This window comes from Emydura macquarii, unplaced genomic scaffold (genome assembly GCF_026122565.2).
Source record: "Emydura macquarii macquarii isolate MOO-44397 ecotype Brisbane River unplaced genomic scaffold, CSIRO-AGI_Emac_v2 contig_1253, whole genome shotgun sequence".
Lineage (NCBI taxonomy): Eukaryota > Metazoa > Chordata > Testudines > Chelidae > Emydura > Emydura macquarii.
Window position 1 is genome coordinate 8,889,295 of NW_027131390.1, and position 14,596 is coordinate 8,903,890.

Here is a 14,596-nt window from a genome sequence, read left to right on the forward strand (position 1 = left end):
ACACTGAAAGTCATCAGGATATCTCAGACCATCGGGCCAAATTCTCAGCTGGTGTAAATTGTCATCACGCCTTTGAAGTTTATGGAGTGACACTGATTTATACTGGCTGACATCCGATCCATAAATTACAATGCTGTTGTCAAAAGTACTTTTTTCCAGCTGTGGACTGTGGCTTCTAAGCCAAATGTAGCTGTCTGAAAAAGTGGCGAGGCTGCAAATCTCTCTTAACTGAGGTCTGTGGTACATCCTTTTGGGAACTGCTTCAGCTAGGAGCATCATGCTGGTTTTTGCCCACTTCCCCCACCCCCACAGATCTCACATCCTGGTTCATTCAAACCATCATCTCTCAGCACCCACCTGCAGAGGCTAGTTTAGATTTTCAAAGCTAATCCAGGCCTGAGAATTGTGTCAGTGTGCACCACTAGTTTGTTCCTGAAAGAGACCCCAGCCCCTGCTACTTAAAGTTAGCTGCACATGCAATACTAGATCTCATTACCCATCTGGTGCTGGCACTATGCCCACTCACAAGGTGCTATGCCAGTTTCAATAAGGCACAGGTGCCAACCCAACCTAGGTTTAGTAAGATATCCTGCAGAAGATCCTCCTGGTAGGAAGTACTGCCAAATTAGGCCCACATGCTTCATTACAAGAGATCACATCTGCTGAGGCTTGTGGGCATCATATCATCAATTACTGCCTTTATCCTCTGCTTCTTTATCCAGAAATACCTTAGTGCGCGGAAAAGGAAATCTAGGAGCTGATCATAGACATAGTGGGAAAAAAAATCAAGATTTTTTTTTTTTCTGTGACCTACCCCTTGGAATCTCAAGTTTCAAGCTGTTGGTGTTTGTTTCCCTTCTGTTAGAGGAACTTCTAACACACTGAGAATTCATTAGTTCTTTTGTGAAAGCTGCAGGAAAAATGCCATGGCAAACAATAGGGTTTTATCTCATTAAATGGCTTTAAAAGGGTGCTCTGTCCAACTCGTTTCATATCTGCTGGACCCTAATTCATCACTTGTGCTGGAAATTTCATCTAGCAGGAGAAAGGAATGGCACTTGGCTGTCAAATTTTCTGTCCTCCAGTCATTTGATAGATGCTCTTTCCATGATGGCACACAAGATAGCACAGGCATCACTCCGTTATTCACCTACGTATCCATTTCACATTGCCTGTTTTCAGTGTTCAAGTGCAAGGCTTAGAGAATGTTCACATCCAACATGCACTCAAGAGGAAGTGGTAGCCAAGGATGAACAATTAAGTCGTCTCACTTTATAAGAAATGGAGACTGTAAATGGAGACTGTGTGTAAAGTATACCCAGATTCAAAAAGTACAGATGCTGTTATCTGTGCCTGCAACATGGCTTTCTGGCCAGAGAGTTTGCTATCTCAATAGGTGCAGCTGCAGATAATTGAGGCTGGGATTTGTTAAGAAACCCTAAGGGAATTAGGCAACCTGAAAATCAATAGGAAGTGCCCTCCCCCTCCCATCTCTGCCACTGAAAATCTCCTCCTCCTCCATCCTCAATTTAATTTCCATATTTAATGGAAGGTGGAAAACATGGCACCCACAATACTGGAAGCCATTTAAGAACACAGCAGTGAGTAGCATTGCTAATGCACATAATGATTGTTACTCCTCATGAAAATAATTTTGAGACACCAATTTTGAATCAGATCTTTCTCAGAGTTTGGGAAGTGAGTTGGCGCTGAGGTGATGGTTCAGACCCATCTCTAAAAATGAGATGGAAATCAGAATGTCGTTGACAAATATTATCGGCACTTTACACACCACTTCTAGGTATCCATTCTTCAGATCTCAAAGCACTTCACACATACACACACACACACATCAATCACAGGCTTCACAACACCCACTTTGAGATATGTAAGTATTAGAATTGTTACGGGTAAAGAGGACTCTGCTCTCACCCTGCTGGCAGGTGTTAGAAACCTGCAGAGATCAGTCGGTTAATGTCTGCTGACTCATTGCGTCAAGTGTGGCTCCTTTAGACTTCATCTTGAATATCAGCTAGGAGGCACTCTAAATCGGATATGACTTTCCACATGACTTTCCATATGACTTGCTCACATCAGGGCTAAGAGAAGCCATGTGTTCAGATGTGGGTGCTGACCATCTGAGTTAATTCTACAGTGGAAACTTTCCCTTAGCTTTCTCACTCTCAGCTCTGTGTTAGTTGGACCATCATCTAGATGCTGCTTCCATCAGGGTTCATCCAAACTAGAATTTGTGGTCCAGATTTAATTTGATTGCAAATACTACTGATTTAGGAGGGAGATGAGCACAAGGGGGTGGTGGGCAATAAGATCCTATATAGAATAGAATAGTCAATACAATTGTAAATGCTAATCTAGACATCCCTCAAGTATTTGTGCTGGGACACAAACACTTGTGATTTACCGTAGAGTAAATCACAACCATTTGTGGAGTGTTTAGTCCTAACCTTTAATCATGAGTTGGCTGCCAATTAATTCAAATCAATTAACTTCATTTACAACTGCAGAAGAAATGCCAGTTTAGACAAAGTTCCAGAGTCCATCAATATTTGTTGTCCCTGGTTCAACCAGAAAGTTCTCTGGAGAAAGAGGGTATGTCTACTGTGCAATAGCACAGCTGTGGCTGGCCTGTGCCAGCTGTCTCAGATTCAGGCTGCAGGGCTATAAAACTGCAGTATAGATATCTGGGCTTGGGCTGGAGCCTGGGCTCTGGGATCCCATAAAGTCCCAGCCAGAGCCCAGACATCTACACTGCAATTTTATAGTCCGCAAGCCCAAGTCAGCTGAGCAGCCCAGCTGTGGGTGTTTTATTGCAGTGTACCCATACCCTGAATGCCTGGTTTTCAATCTCTTATACAGCCCCTGCCAACCAGAGAGCTGGGACTCAGTCTGAGTTCCAGACTCCAATCTTTCAAGCAATGGTCCATTGTGTTAGCTGTGTCTCATGCCTTTTGTCTAATTGCCAAACCAGCTGTAACGCACTCAAATCTTATAAAGCATCATAATTTTTATGGTGCTTATTGCATGCTTATATCTCTACACTAAGCATTTTTTAAAAATACTGGTGATTCCTACAGATTGAATTATATTTTTATAATGATACAAATATTGATATCAGAACGTTTCATTATTTAGGTATTATGACATATTCCCCGGGATGTCTTTCCCCATTTTAAACCTCTAGAGCATACACTGTAGTACATTTTACCTATTTATTCTTTAAGAGTTAAAATAATAATAAAAAAAAAAATCTCAGCAGGGTCCTGTCCATAAACAATGAAAACATTGCTTTAAATTCAATACAATTTCTGTTTTTATTATGTGATCACTTCTTTGTTGTTAATCACTTGCCCTACTTAATTCATTCATTATACTCAAAAGCTTTGAGATTAAACCCCCAGGCAGGATAGCTTCATATGAATCCTTTCTTTTTTTATCTGTTCCAAGTTAGATTAAGTCTAGGTCCTGTTTAATGAGGTGCCACTTGCTGGCTTTTCTTGCAGAAAGAATACCTCGTACTCAGCGGTATGTATATTCTATATAAATTATAAAATATTTTAGACTTTTCTGAATTTTTGACTAATGCATCCTGCAGAAACACTATTGTTATGAGTTCCCTGGGATCTGGGTAGCTGGATTTCTTTGATTTTGATTTTTTTTTTTTTTTAACTTCCTTCAAAGATCAATCTTGTTCGTTTTTTTTTTATTATTTATTTTATTTCATTTTGTGGAATATTCCAGATAAATTTTCAGAAAGCATTATGTGCTATTTGTGGATAGTATGTAACACTAACAGTACCTACAAAGTAACTACAAATTGCAAGTATAAGAGGGTGGTGGTGGTGTTAGTAACAGTACCGATAACATGTATATTTGTCCACATGTACTCATTTCAGGAAGCTCATCAGAAATGCTGCTCCCACCATATAACGTGCTCCATGCTTAATTCCTCTAAGCCTCAATACAATCCCTATGGCTAGATCCATTTACTTCATTGGGACTCCACCTGGGTGCAAGGTTCTGTCGGCATTGACCCAATATCAGAACTAGTTCTGCTTTAGGCCATGCTACCGTTTCTATCATCCTGCATAAAATGGATCAGTGTTTTTAAAAGTATCAAACATGATGACCTATGATCTTGTCTCCTACCAGGCTTTTCCGATCCCCTTCACCCTCACCATGATTCCATCCCTCGCTTTCTTTTCACTGCCACCTGGATGGTTTCCACCACATTAACTCCTTTGTTGCATCTAGTATCTTGGTGATGCCTCAGAACCAACCCCACTTCCACCCCAATTATGTGGTTCAGAGGTCAATAAAATCCCCCAATATGTCTGCACTAGTCTCTATCAAACAAAAGGACACCATGTTCAGCACCCAAGGTGGTTATTTTAACTCTTTGCATTTCAGAGGAACTGTAATGACCCGTGAAGACAGTACCTCTAACAGCAAATGGTTTTTTATCTTTATTTTAGTGTTAAATTGTTTTCCTGCATGTTATGTTATATCTGATCTTGGAGGGTTTAGTAGGAAGTCAAGTCCTCCCTATGTGTGCTGGAGTTGGTACTTGCAGTGTTCCAATAAATCTCTGTGATTCTATAGTTATTGCAGAACCTCTGCTCTGGCTTTGAGAGGAGTTCTGTAAACTCCCTTTCTTTTGAGACAATATTGGAGTCTAAGTCCCTCATTTAATAGCCTTCAATCACTAGATTACCTGTTTTCCATACAAAATGCAGTCTATTTCAATCTTTTCGTGCTATATGTTGAGCACTTTTGTCACAGTTTTTTTTATACTACAGTACCAGTCTCCTCTTAAAAGGCCACTTCATTATCTTGAAGATGGATATGGGCCCAGTTTTCATGCTTCTGTGTGTTCAGTTTTCACCAACAGAGGCCTTAATTGGTCATCACATCCCATGTTTTGATGCCCAAACGGGTACTTAGATAGGCACCTAAAATGGCCTTTTTATCTGTCTAAGTGCCAATATGAGCCTGGAAAGGCAGAATCTGGCCATCCTGTGAAGTCCCATGTGTTTGAAAATTGGGCCCATATCTGTCTTCATGTGTATTTGTGGCAGTACATCTGGGAAATGGGAAACAGAAGCTGAGTTCAGCAAACTTTATAAAAACTAATAGAAACAGACTAGTAAGGATTGTGTTAAGCATGAAACAACAGCTTTATCCTGAAAGAGATTGAGCTGCCTGGAGTTTGTTGCACAGGGAGTCCATGAAACTGTTTTTGTTTTGTTTCAAAACGATCGTGAATTACCTCTCACAAAAATGGGAGGTTAACTGGCATTGGCTAGAATGTAGCATAGTTCAAGCAGGCATTGTGCAAAGTTCCTACATGCAACAGTCAGTGCACAGCCACATCTGGACCTGGAGCACGTAGACCTTTTTTGACTTTGACAGAGGTGCCAGTTATGCCGAACTGTGCCAAGTTAAGCAGTGGTTCTGTGAATGATATGGAATGAAGACTAGCTCAAGATCATAAATTCATTTTCACTTGTTATCACAGTCAGAATTTAAACTCTGATCGCCGCACTTAAGCATCTAATGCACTTATGCACTTCACCACATAGGCTCAGATATGCCAGAACTTGGCTATCAGACTCCCTCCCCCCCCTCCCCGAACACAGCTCTGTGCTGAGTTGCAAGCCCTTTCCAAGAACTCTTCTGAATGAGCTGTGCCTGTGTGAAAAGTGTGCCTTCTCTCTTTATTTGTCTCTTCAGCGCATCCATACCAGCTTGATGCGATGTTTATCTGATTACTTCGCTTTCGAGTGGCAGAGAGACTAGAGTTGAGCAATTACTATACAGCTAATAGTGTAACAATGAACAGAAAGGGAGTCTAGATTTATGGCGTGTCCATAAACCCATCAGAATAGTCTTGAATTTGTTTGTTCGAAAGCATCCAGCAAAGTTTTGGTGGAAAATTTTTAAATTTATGGATTGACTGCATGTATTTCTCTGTGTGCAGATTAGTTGAGAGTGGTCAAATAAGTCACATTCTTATTTTCTGACTGGACAAATATGCAAGCACTTCTAGACTATACAAGTAACTTGAAACGTTGGTCCATGAGTATTTACACAGGTGACTTTCAGCAGACATTTGTGTCAGGACCACTCAACTTCATGAAAGTTAACAGAGACATGCATGTGCATGACCCATACAAATTCATTAAAGATTTGAGTGCATATTCTCCCAAAGGTTTTGCAGTATCAGCCCAGCTCTAGTGCTGACAATGGAAGGAGCAAAGAAGCACTGGGAGAAATCAGGGTGGGAGGGGCTTTTTAGAACTGAAGTCACGAGTAGCTCTGCAGATAAGAGGAAAAATGGAAATGCTTTATTTTTCTAACATAAATATTAAATGATGATTCAGCCTTAGGATCACAGTGAAAACTTCTCTGTGGAAAAATGAGAGGTAGGGATGACAAGGAAAAACAATATCTTCCTGTAACTCTTCACAAATGGGTGACCAATTCTTGTAAGTAAAACACATAGTGAGAAACTAGGAGAGAGGGAGTTTGAATTAAGGGAATGCACCCAATATTTGACATCTTGTCAGTCAGCGAGCATGGGTTTAAGATTTACTGTCCTCTCTTTTGATCAGAAAAAAGAAGCAGTGGCCAATCAACAATGGTGGACATTAGACAAATGAACGGGAAGAAGAGGATTGGCGTCTGGAAGAAAATGACCTAATATTGGAAGGGCGCAGCAGTCATGGTAAATCTCCAAAAGAGTAAGTCCCAGTTTTCTCCTAGATTGGAAAGATGTCAGATATTTGGTTGGGTTCCCTTCGTTCAAATGTGTAAAAACAAAACAATCACTGTTATTGGAGTATCCAGATTGTGGACATTTCAATAATCTAGAAAATATAGATTTATGAGGCTGAGCATCTTTTTGTTGGTGGTTTTCCAAATGTAAGCTTGTAAATTCTCCCAAATCTAGTGTATGTTCCAAAGAACTGACAATCCATGACCATCCATTTCCCATGTATATCAACAAAGTGAGTGGGAGAGAAGCATGGCTTCACCTAGGTAAGCCTTGGATAAAGTTAATTACCTACAATATTGATTGTCTAAAAGGAGAAACAGATTACAACAGACGGCGGGGGAGGGGGAGGGGGAGGAGCAAATATCTCCCCCAATGCATGCTTAGTGCGCCTCCATTTCATGAATCGATTAAGACTTGCATGCGGATGTGGCTGTCCTTGAATTCCATCCCCTCCCCCCCATCCAAAGCCAAATCCATTGATTTGCATACACTCCTCCATACATTGCACCTCTCATGGCTCAAAAGGAATAACAAATGGATTACATTGCTTTCAGTTCTGTGCACTGGTGGCACTGAACAGTAGGCTGCCCCCTTCTCCCCCACTGCCAGCTTTAGAGAAGAGATCAGTAGCTTTTCAACTACCTTGTGTGATGTTATCAAATATTTCGAACTGTAATCTTGCAATTACTGTTAATGTTGCATTAAAAGATTATTTAATGAAGGAGATCCTGCAGGGAACAAGGTTTATAATGGCTCCAAAGAACCCGCCTCCTACATGCCTCGAAAAATCCCCTACTGTTAGAGAGGGAGGAAGAGCAGTTAGTGGCAGTTTTAAACAATGGGCCTCACACTAGATCTGTTAAGACCTGTTGCTTTTGGCAATGGGAAAAAAAGTGATGCTCAGTAGTGGTTAAAGATAAGCTCAACAGAATTTTTCAGGTTCTGCTGTGCATTGTTTATGCATGATGGCTGGGGAGAGATTGCCTGTGAAATAGTTCTGTTCCCCATCTTATTCAGCCTAATATTAAATTTTGGGTCCTGATTCTGCTCCTGCAGAAATCCCTGTCAATCAGGAGTAATTCCACTGAAGTGAATGGAGTTACGCCAGTGTAAAACTGATCAATGTGACAGAAGAATCAGGTCCTTTGTCTTCTTTTAGGATTTGTTTGATTTGTTAAATTTATATATCTGTGTCCTGGGATTTGAGTTGGCAAGAGGCTAACATAAGGTCTGTCATCTTGGTAACTGAGGCTAAGTTTACACTGCCGCCAGCGGTCAACAGGAGATACGCAAGCTACGTAATGTGGCTTGAGTATCTCCAGTCAACATACTTACATTCACGTAGTGCAGCGTCTTCACAACGCTACATTGAGGGGAGACGCCCTCCTGTCAACACAGTCTTACTCCTTTCGGGGAGGTACATTACCGACGTCAGCCAGCAAGCCCATCTGGGATCGACTGAGCAGGTCTCTGCTATCCACTCAATCAATCCTGCTGAATCGATCGCTGCGTAGCTGACATACACTGAGACAATAACTGTGTCTCTTTTCCTTACCACTTCTCTCTATATATCTCTTTAGAAAGTGGAGAAAGCAGTAAACAGAATTAGGTACAACACTATCAATATGAGGTAAAATCCTGAAAGGTGTTTGCCATGTTGGGACTTCTCAGAATTTGCCCCATAATAAAGAGCACATGTGAAACATTGTCCGGAATACCTGCTGAATACAATAGTGATGATGCTTTATCGCAGAAGAACGTAATATGCAAAGAAACGATAAGGCTAAAAGAGAGAATAGCAACCAGCGTTGTCCCTAGAGGTCAAAGGACAGCAGTGGCTGGTGACTAGAGGTGTAAGTGTTGGACTCAGTAATGATGTAATGAATAATAGTCCTCCACACTTTTGATATAATGGATACTTGAGCTGGTTAATATGGGCTCTGGCTTGGAACGGGCCTTTGCTTAGGAGTCAGCCACAATCAGGGATGTTTTCTGTTCTCTAAAGAATGTCATCAAGTTGTGACTATTCCTCTCCACTCCGTTATGGCAATCATTGTGGAAGTTTGGAAGGCTTAAATTGGGCTATAGTTGTGCCACTCTACAACATGCTGGGTTTTCAAGAAAAGGTGATCTAGTCCTGTAGAATGGGACAGTAATGTTATGGCTGAGGGTCTTCAGAATTCTGCATACCCACTTCTTTGGGTTCTGCACTGGCAGGCTGTTGGCACATTGATAGGTGGGTTCTAACTACCTGTCTGATCATCTGGGGCCCTGTCCAACACCTTGTCTTTTAAACATAGTAGGAACAGGGAATTTGCTTGCAAAGACATACAGACATGGAATGAAATGTGTCACACCTCTGCTTCTACCTCAGATTTAAAGAATGCTCTGCTTCTCTATACGAGAAGAGCCATATGTTTAGCTTTGTCTTTTAAAACTTCCTCATGATACTGCAGTGGGTTACATCTGTTGTACCTATTTTTACACTTGTAAGACTCCTAGGCCCCAATCCTACAGGGAACTCCACGCAGGTGCACCCTCACAGATCCTCGAGGACTTCAGTGGGACTCCTAGTGGGCCCAGAGACTGCCTGTGCAGAGGTCACAGAAAGATTAGAGCCCTGGTACTGCACCTGTATTTTGGTGCCACGTGTCTTTTGCTTTGGGGAAACATCCTGAATGCGATTAGCAAATATGTGCTATATAAACAACATTTATTATTAACTAAAAGAAAATCCCACATCTGACACAACTTAATTGTTTGACTGGGGATTTAAGCTAATTGGCGATCATATTTGCTTCTTTATACATGCTAAAAGTTCAATGTTTTCATCCAATTTATTAAACAATAAGCCTGCTTGCTGCTCCTCGTTCTTTGTGATTGCATTTACAATCTATGAATGATTACAAAGAATATTCGAAGCAAAGTCCTTCTGGGCTATATTAATCAAGAAAAATTTCATAATGAAATTTTATAGGGTGAACAGAACTGTCAACAAAAGATTATTTTGCCCAACATGCTACTTATTTCAATAGTACTGCTAATGAGTACTGCTGTTGTGGAAGTGCAATATTTTATCAGTGTCATGTATCCTTTTAGGAAATAGCTAATGAATTTAACCTCTCAACAACCCTGTGAAAGGGATTGTAAAATGGATATATTTATACTGATGAGAACTGTGTAGGTGAACTTTCAGAGCATGTGTTCGGGGCATATGCCATTATCCCTATAAGTTACTCCAACAAATATGATACATAATTCTGGTGCTCTACTCTCTACTGGTTCCCTCTTGATAGAGTCCAGATTAATTCAGAGCCCTCCATGTAATTAGCCCTAGCAACTGGAAAGACTGGCGATCTCTCCTTCCACAGCCATAATTTCCCATGACCTCTACATTCCTCTGGAACAATGAAAGTGTCAACAAAAGGAGGAAGGTTCATGAGCACAGGAGAGAGAACTTTTATCAGGAGCTGGACTAAGACTGTGGAACTCACTGCCCCAAGAGATAAGAATGGTCATGGACCTCCGCACGTTGAGGACTAAATATCAAGCCCATTTCTTTGGCTGAGACTTTCCATAATAAGTTCTTCACAACGAATCACCCACACTCTTTCCCCCTCATCCTACAAACTAAACAAAACATGACACCTTCAGGGTGGGAAGGAAGAAAGATTTTATTTCTATGTTGTAAATATGTGGAAGGTGCTGGTACACTACAGTCACAAGGGTCATGTAAGTACCTAGGCAGATAGAATGCCACACATGAAGACAGGCTGGTCCTGAGTAGAGTCGTACTCCAGCTTGCCACAAACTAGGTGATCATATAGACAATCCCTTAGTTTCCCTCTACTGTGACTGTGACAGGAGACCAAATGAGATTAACTAAGAGAAGACTATTTCTGCTGTGGATTTATGGAAAACTCACATGAATGTGAGCAGGAAAACTCAGTACAGCAGCCGCCATTTATGTTCTGAGAATTTAAAAATGTTACACTTCTGTTTTCTTTTCTACTTCAGAGCACTGTTACCATAGTAACTGCAATGTCATGAGCGTTCTTTTTTACCACTGGTAATGTTAATAGTGAGCTATTACCTCACGTACGTTATTTTTATACCTACTTCTAAAAAAGGGCTGTTTTATGGCAGAAAAGTAGTGGGTGTAGAGGACAGCTTGAAGATGCATGTGACCGTATGAAAAATAGCACTTTGCACTATTTTTACAGATTTAGGGAAATGAAATAAAATAACGAATATTAGTTATGTGAAGAACATCATTGTAAATTTCACGTGTTCACCATGGAACCACTTCTGATACAGGCAAAAAGTAGACAACCATAGATATTTAATTATTGCAAAAATTGATTGAAATCCACTTTCATGCCATCATGTGTGCTCATTTTTCTTTATGGAGAAGTGAACATCATCTTCTTTCCTTCCTGCACCAAGAAATGTTAATTGCTTTTAATTATAATACAGCAATAAAAGAGGGACACTTGCCCTTACAGCACACAGGTGCATAGATCATTCACCCGGCTTTCATTATTCTATATAATTTTTAAATTGTATCTATTAGTAATGTTTGTTATTGGCTAGCAAGTGATACTTAGTCAAACACAACTGGAATAAATTGTTAATGAGTAAATTAAAGCCTTACATTCAGACAGTACTTTAGTCGATTTACTCTGTATATACATATATATCTGTGGTTGTCTTGTTTTGCACAAAGATGCTTTGTTCTTGTTTTCATTCTCAAGAGTTGTGTAGCTGAGTTGCATAACTGAGTTATTGCAGAGAGTTATGGGTTTATCAAAGTGCAAAAAATGTTTTAGGCAAAAAAAAAAAAAAAATTACATTAGCTTAACTTAAATTCCAGCAACACTACAAAAGAAATATGGTGTAGATACTATTCTCATTTGTTGTACATTTAAATTGTATGCAATAATTACAGTGATTATGCTATAATCCTAAAAGGCGTCAGTGTTTCCAATAACAGGTGGGATAACAGAGTGCTCTAATCATTTAGGAAACAGTCTGTCTGTGAATGATGCAAACCTGAGAGCTGTTAAAGTTCAGGTATATGTAAAGATTTCACTTATTTTTCTTTTCATGTGAAAGATGGGCGATAAGATAATAGGGGTAGAATGCCAGGGTTTCTTTTCTTTTTTTTAATTCAATTTAATCAGTTGCTTTCAGTGCAGTTTTCAGTCCAACACTAATATTAGGTGTGTGCAACATACATTTGGAATCTTTACAACTTTATACTGTATATACCGTAGATTTAAGATTATTTTAAGTGTGAAATCAGTCTTAAACTGGTGTAATTTGGTTGAAGTCATTGGAGTTAGTTATTACACCAGCATGACAGATTGGAGAATCCAGATACTGTATGTGAGTTTATTATTTCAGATTTTGCATGTGTCCTCTGCTGTACTTCTGGAAAAGGAGAATGAATATATGAGAATTTGAGGAATCATTGCCAATTTTAGCACCTGCAGGTTTGATCAAAGCAGATATACGTAATTTAAAATATTTTAATCTGAAATTTTTCACTTGTTAGGAAGATATAGAGGGCCAGATATTGAGTGGGGCCTCAATTTGGCTTTCACTGGTGTGTGGGCAGGTCTGTAGTTGGGTGCAAGTTTCTGACACCTTTGGGTGCAGGTGGTAACACATTTTCACTGGCAAAATCCATTTAAAATAAAAGGTTTGGTTAGTGCAAATTCTATCACCTCTACCTATAAGTGTTAGAGTAGTAAACTCGTGTGTGTGTGTGTGTGTGTGTGTGTGTGTGTGTGTGTAAGTCCATGAGCTTCTACACATAGTGATCCACCATATAGCTGTGAGATGTGTAAAAAATGTGAAAATTCCTTACTTGAAGACGACTCAGATTTAAAGGAGTGGTTTTTGTGTTTGTTTTACAAAATCAAAACTAATCTTGTTGCAAAATTGTTTGCTAAGCTTCGAAAATCACCATGAGCAAGCATGTGCAAGTGCTCCTGTGAAAATTGGCCAGATTTTGAGTAAAATTATGTTTCTGTTCTGTTGAAACTCCTACACCAGAAAATTGTATCGCAGAATTTTAAGAGTTTGATGTAAACCTATAAAAGTAGGAAAATTTACTTAATCATTAAGGTAAAACATTTCAAAATTGTGTGTAGGGTTTTTAACATATCTAGTATTGTGCTATGTAAAATCAATTTTTGGAAGCTCTTGTAGTACCTAAAGAGTGTAGTATATCAAAGATTCTGCATTTCTTTACTCATGTGTGTTCAAAGGATAAGGGATGGTCTTGTGGCTAAGACACAGGGCTAGAAATCAGACCTGGCTTCTCTTGCTGACTTTGCCCCTGACTTCAGTTAACCTCACTGTTTGTTTTATTTCCCTTGTGTAAAATGAGTACTCACTCTTCCTTTAACACCGAGCCTGATCCACTGAAGTCCGTGGAAGGCTCCTTTTGTCATTGGTGGGCATTGGATTAGGCCCTTAAAGAAGATGGTAATTAGGGTGGTCTGGAACCAAAATTCCCATTCCATGGGCGATTCTGAAACTTGGATTTTTTTTCCCCTGTTCTACAGGAATTCTGAAATTTCATTTTGGAAAATCAAAGTTGCATTTCACTTTGACTTTATCAAAACGTTTCATTTTCACAATTTTTCATCAAAAACTTTGACAGACTGATATGTTGCTGGGAAACACTTCAATTTTGTCAAATCAGCATTTTCTGATGGTTGGGGGTGGGACTGCCCTGTCAGAAAAATTTCAACCAGTTCTATTATTGGCAATGATTTATTCATTACTCATTCATTTAGGATTATCAGTGTATTTGTTGTAGAAAATGTAACTAAAACAAACAAAAAACCTGTTCTTTCTACCATTTTCCTAGGCCTCAGTCACTTCTAAGGTGTTTTGTATATTTCCTACTATTAAAACCTGAAAACGCTGACTACCCTGGAAAGGATCAGGCCCATCTGTTGTAGTCCATCAGCACAGTCTGCACTTTTCAAGGGTGTTGTGTTTTCTTGGTCAATATGGTCAGGTGTTTGCAAAATTAAATGACATGTGGGAATAAAATCCAATCTTTCCCTTTTTAAAAATAGTGTATTAATAAACTTGGTACCAACAAACTTTAGGAAACTGCTAATAGAAATGAAAATATAGAAAGCAAAATAATCAACGCTTTCAGTAAAATATAACAGGCAAAAGAAGTCTGTAAGCTAATAATAATGGAATGATGGAAACTTCCACTATACTGACTTCAGTAAAGTTAGGAAAGAACTTCAGAAAGGAATTTAGGGGAAAACCTACTCTGGTGCAGAGGGCTAGAACAAGGCTTCTGCATCACTTAAGGGAATATTGTGGGTGGGATTTTTTCAAAAATGCCTAATTCCAATTGAAAGTCAGAGGGACTTTTGCTCCTTAATCGCATAGGTGCTTCTGAAAATCACACTGTTCCCTTTTCGTGCCCATGTCAACATGTGTAAACCTTGGGTTATTTCCCCAAATTCTCAGATACATGCTAAGGCTTTACTTCATCCCTTTGGCAAGCCACAGCCATCTTGAGCATGAGTATTGTTTTTACTGTTTTTAGCAAATAGGTGGATGTATTTTAATAATGGTATTGATTACGTTTTTTTTGTTAGCCATTGCTCTACTCACCCAGTAAAATCAGCCACTGGAGAAATAATGTACTGAAACGAAGTAAATTAAGATGATAGCTTCTTCATAATCTCAGTGTTGTGTTGTACTCCTTCAGGAAGGGATTTCTCTATTAATGTATAATTAATGGGTAATTTAATGTCT

The 14,596-nt window shown here is 39.5% G+C and overlaps 1 protein-coding gene across 2 annotated transcripts in view; it reads left to right on the forward strand.

Annotated features, from left to right (window-relative positions):
* The window catches only part of AFF2 (ALF transcription elongation factor 2), a 477,143-nt gene that overhangs the window by 18,493 nt on the left and 444,054 nt on the right, over positions 1-14,596 (forward strand). For both annotated transcript variants that reach the window (XM_067548102.1, XM_067548101.1), the window contains exon 2: positions 6,633-6,761. The gene's annotated coding sequence lies outside the window, so the exon portion shown is untranslated. The remainder of the gene's footprint in view (positions 1-6,632; positions 6,762-14,596) is intronic.